Raw genomic sequence first — 6,000 nt, forward strand, 5'->3', positions numbered from 1 at the left:
ACTGATTTGCCTTTCCACATTTGTTGAAAAACAAAGTTTACATCTATGTGTAAATACCAATTTCAGTGTCAATGGGCTACAGTCAAGGAGGTAGCTGCATTTCTTCTGGATGCTCTAAAGGATAATTTGATTTCTTGGGTTTCTCCAGCCCTGGCTCATGGATGTTTCCAAGAGTTCTATCACTCTGATAGTTGCTTCTGTCATTACATTTCTGTCCTTGACTCTAAACCTCTGGCCTCCCACTTACAAGGACGCTTGTCATTACATTGGCCCATCCAGATAATCCAGGATAATCTTTCCATGTCAAGTTTGTTGTCTTAACCACATCTGCAAAATTTATTTTGCTACTTCAGGTAACATAGTCACAAGTTCTGGGGATGAGGATACAAACATTAGGGGAGGTTAATTATTCAGCCTATCTCATAATACTACTAATGCAAATTTAGATAAACTCTCTTCCATGTAGCTCTGCTGGTTACGGAAATATTAAAAATGTTGCTACATGTTTTAATGTGACTATTTGGGGAAATTGTATGTGTCTTACACATACATATAAGAGCAGTAGGATTATTCTAGTATGTTTTGAAGTGGTTCAGAAAGGAAAAACAACCCATTAGGCTTTTGCCCAAGACAGTAACAATTGGTAGTAGGTATATTAGGACATTCTTATGGAAAATGTTACTTTTCCATACTGACTCTTAAGTGACAATATGCATGCTAGAATTCAAAATCAAATATAATTCTTCACATTTATTATTTGAAAAAAGAAAAACTTATCAGCTTGTTCTTTTCCTACTTGCAAGAAATTAGTAATGAAAAATCACATTTTCCAAAGGAACAAAGGATGTATATCAAAATAATTATGGCTCATTGGAATAGAAATCATATTTAATTATATAGTTACAAATATAATACTGCTGTATTTTGTTTTGTAATTGGGAGATAAAAGTTTTTATTTGTCTTATGAACTTCCATGAAAGACTTTGAAAATTATAAATAAAGGTAGAACTTCTTATAGTTTCCACTGAAACTATAATTCTAGTCTCATATGTCAAATGTTGGGCATTATTTTTGTTTTAGAGAATATTATTTACAGATACTATTTAAAAACTTTACATCTGGGACGCCATGTTTGGGTCCTCTTCCACGAACACTCCCTTCGTGGAAGATGTTTTTCTCTCTCCTGGATTTCCCTCTGGAGTCCCCTTCCACACTCGCTCGTGGAAGCCTGTCTTCCCCTTCTCTCTCTCTTCCCTTCCACTCAGCGTGGGAGCTGCTTTCCTCTCCTGGATTCCATCTTTCTGGATTCTCTCACTCAGTGTGAGAGTTAGCTGTTTCCTTCTCTCCTCCTGTTTCTCTCTCTCTTTAAATAAATCACTTTCTACAAACACTTTTGAGTCCTGCATTTACTGCAGAGTGTGCCGTGGTCCCCTCTTTCATTCTTGAGAGGGCAGGAGACCAAGAACCTGGAAAAACATCTTTTCAGGGGAGCTGAGGGCACCCTGAACCCCTGAACCCCAAAATTTTGGTGAGCTAGCCAGGAGAGGGGTACACCAGGAGAGGGGTACACCAGAAGAGGGGTACAGCCAGGAAAGGGGTACAGCCGGAGTCAAAGAATTCAAAATTGTGAGTAAAACCGGCCCCATTCTGTCCTGTTTCTTTAAGAACACCAGGGCAGCAGTGCAGAGCGCAGGTGCCGCTGGCCGGAACTAAAAGCACCGTGTTTTGACTGCGGGGCGGAGTGGGCGAGCACTGCCCCGGGCTTTTCACTCCTTGCCAGCCTGCGGGAACTGCAGAGAACATGGCCCAGCCCCATAGGTGGGCTCAGGTGCCTGCAGCAAGCCCGAGCCGCCAGCACTGCAGGCAGGGAGAAAACAGCGGCCAGGGCGAGGTACAGCCCAAGCCTGCAGGGGACCAGGGAGCACGGTGGCCTGGCGTGTGGCTCTGGTAGGCCTCTCCGGCGTTCCCCAGCCCCAGGCAGCAATGTAAAAAGGCTTCCCCGGTCGGTTCACCTGCCAGCTATGGGTCGCTGTGTGGGCAGCAGCCTGGGGAGTGGCCAACCTTGCAGGAGGCTCTGGTGGCATCAACATGGCGACTGAAAGCCACGGGGGGCGGGGGAACTCATGGCTGACCCAGCAGCAGCTGTAAACGCGGCCTTTAAATCCAAAGCTGCGGCTTTTTCTCTGGGTGTGCTGGCAGAAAGAAAAGAAGCGGCTGCTGGCCGCCAACCCTTTTTAGGTAGGCCACATTGCCTCAGGGTGCAGCATTCTTATTCAAAATATGGCTTCAGAAAGCTTTCTGCCTTCATTTAACACAAGTGGTCAAAATGGCGAAGGGGTTAAGGGTAGCATCTACAATTGTAAGGTTGCTGGTTCAAGTCCCTGCTGGAGTCAGTCTTGAATTCCTAGGCTCCTTTATAGCTATCCTGTATTTGTTAGCCTCTGGGCCTCTCATCTTTGACCACTTTGTCACTTTCGTTTCTTATAGAGCCATAAGGTCACAAATATGGTCACAAATAATCCTGCCACTGGAACCCTGGATGTCCTTGGCTTGTGGGCTCTATTGTGGACCTCTAGATCAACGTGCACCCCTGAAAGGCTCCCCTCTGGAGGAAACCTCAACTGAAGGCCCCTTCTAGTTAAAGAGAATTGAATTCTGTAAGTCCAACAGCAGTTGAGCTTTCCTGTTCAGAGGGAGGAGTGAGGGAATGTGTTCTCTTTCTGGGTCCACGAGGGGGCATAGTTTTAAGGGCAAGAACATCCTAGCACCATGACCCCCTCCCATCTAAAGTATCCATACCTCTTTAATTTTTGACATAAACTGTATCATTCTTAGTCCCTTGCTACTTTCAAGAGCTGTAGTACCTCAATATGATAAAATAGCTATGCCTACAATGCTGATGTAAAAACTGTTAAGATAAAATGGGCACATTAACATTTTAATGTGCCCATTATAAATGAATAAATGTTTATTCATGTTTTAGGCAGCACAGTGGTTCAGGGTTCTATGAGGGAATATGAAGGAAAAACTTCTATAAGGTGTTCATGAAACAAGGTGTTCAAAGGAAATGTTTGATTGATTACAGTGGAAAGTCCCTTGTTAGAAGATATTTGGCAGTTTCTGATTGGAAAAGTTCCAAGTTAGAGAGTAGTGGGTAGTTTCCGATTAGGTACACTTAAGTTTTGTTTTCCTGGGCTATGACCATTCTGAAATGGGTCTTGATTTGATTGAGTTAAAACCTAGAGCCAAGTCAGTCTAATAGCCTCCCAATTAATTATTCTAACAGTATGAGTTATTCTTACACTATGAAAAATTGATTAGTCAATTATAAATCCATTTCAAGTTAGAAGAATGATATGAAATATGGACTGAGAATTATATATAGACATATTGTATAATGTTATGTGTATGTGTGTGTATATATGTGTATATATATATATATATATACACACATATATACACACATATATATAAACACACACACACGTGTATAGTAGTAAAATATTGTTTTACTGAATGCAATGGCGTGATCACGGCTTACTGCAGCCTCAAACTCCCAGGCTCAGGTGATCCTCACACCTCAGACCCCCAAGTAGCTACGACTAAAGAAGCATGCCACATTCCTGGCTAATTTTTATATTTTGTAGAGATGGGGTCTTACTACGTTTCCCAGGCTGATCTCAAACTCCTGGACTCAAGCAATAACCCATCTTAGCCTCCCAAAATGCGAGGAGTATAGGCCATCATGCCCAGCAAAGATATTTTTAAAACAGTGTGAGTTTGGATTATTTCAAAATTAATATATTAAAGCCTTTACCACTGGTACCTCAGCATTACTGTATTTGGAGGCAGGGCCATTAATGAGTTAAGTTACAAATGAGACTGTTAAAACAGGCCCTAATCCGATCAAACCGATGTCCTTGTAAGAAGAGGAGGTTAGGACATACAGGAGAGTTAGCAGGGGATGCATATAGACACAGGAACACCAGGTAAAGACATGGGGTGAAGGTGGCCATCTGTAATTCAGAGAGAGAAACCTCAGCAAAAACAAACCTGTGACACCTTGAATTTGAATTTCTCCTCCAGAATTATTAGAAAATAAAATTCTATTGTTTAAGCCACTGATATGGTTTGGCTTTATCCCTACCCAAATCTCAACTTGAATTGTAGCCCCCATAATTCCACATGTTGAGGGAGAGACCTAGTGGGACATGCATCATGGCAGTGGTTTGTTTTTCCCAAACTGTTCTTGTGGTAGTGAATAAGTCTCACAAGATCTGATGGTTTTATAAGGAAAACCTCCTTTCACTTGGCTCTCCTTTCTCTCTTGCCTGCCACCATGTAAGACATGCCTTTAGCTTTCCACCATGATTATGAGGCCTTCCCAGCCATGTGAAACTGTGAGTTTATTAAACTTCTTTTTCTTTATAAATTACCCAGTTTTGGGTATGTCTTTATCAGCAACATGAAAATGGTCAAATATAGCCACAAAGTACTCTATTATGGCAGCCACAGCAAACCAATGCACATATAAATCTTTATTAACATCCAAACTCCTATGTGTTAAACTATATATGAGACTATATATATATATATATACACACACACACACACACACACATATATATATATAAAATACATACACATTAATTTAAAGAAATATAGCCAACTTAACACATCAGCACACGGTTTCTGTGAAACATCTGTGAGTCCTGAAAGATATTAGGAAATTAAGCTGTAAACATTTTATTTTATTTACTGAGAGAAACTGCATTTATATTCCCACATGAGACTGAAACTTAGTTGTAATACTTGTTATTTAAATACGTTTATAGTGAATCTATTTTAATTGTTACTCTTTAGCATTTGTGTTGCTTTGGGATTTTGATCATGCTTTTTAAAAATTTTGGCTTAATAAATTGAGTTTAGATAATTAAGTTTGAATATTAATATGAAGTAATAGTTCAGAAAAAATCATTTATGTGAAGGATTAATTTTTTAAATAAAAATTTACTCACTACATGGTTTAATTATATATACGATGGTACAAAGGAATAATAGCCCAGAAAAAGTAAATTTAAATATATATTTTTATTTAATTACACAATCAAAATATAAATATTACTAAAATAAAAATTTCAAAAAATAAAAATGAAGACAATTTCCTATGGTCACCATCTTTTTTGCCAGTCACCACACTAGTTGTATCTATCTTTATTGTTTGAGTGTGTACCCTTCTAGTACATTTTTTTAAGTACTTGTTTACATAAATCATGGATGTATAGGTCATATGTGAGAACTTTGTCATATACAGCCAGACAGCATATTAAGACTATTCAAATGAACATGAGTACTATTTAACTGTAAGAGTTGATATGACTTTCATGCCCAGAAAAAAATTTATTTTTGGTGGAAACCTGCCTCATTACTAAAAATCTTACTTTTTGTGCTTGTCTGTCTTCTTTGTTGTAAATCCTTAAGAACAAGTTTACAGGAAGTAGGATTAGTAGAGGAAAAGAGATATTCGTCTTTAGCGCAATCCTTGGGCCAGTGTGTTCAGGTGGTCTTCTCAGATCAGCATCACTGCAGGACACATTTGGCTTTGAAGTCTGTATCAAAAACATTTGAGAACATTCCTTAGTTTAGTCTTGTTTTGTCACTGAGAGTTTGATTCTGGGGGAGATCTATCCTGTAGACTTTTCTTCTCCTGGGAGTCACTGATGGCTGTGTTTGAGATTTAAGGCAAGCAGACTGTAGTTCATGAGCTCCAAACATGAGGTGCAGAAACAAAACTTTGAGCCAACTGTTGCCAAACTTTCAGAGGTTCAGTTTAGTACAAGTAGGCATGTCCTGTGGGTTACACTTGTGTTCATGATGCATATTCACATTATAAGCCACATTTGTGTATGCATCTTTCTATATGTCATAATATTTCCAGATAATTTAAGTTCCTGGTGATATGTTTGGGATTTTTTTTTTTTTTGGCATAATCTTTTCTTT

The sequence above is a fragment of the Cebus imitator genome, unplaced genomic scaffold (genome assembly GCF_001604975.1).
Source record: "Cebus imitator isolate Cc_AM_T3 unplaced genomic scaffold, Cebus_imitator-1.0 Scaffold7, whole genome shotgun sequence".
NCBI lineage: Eukaryota > Metazoa > Chordata > Mammalia > Primates > Cebidae > Cebus > Cebus imitator.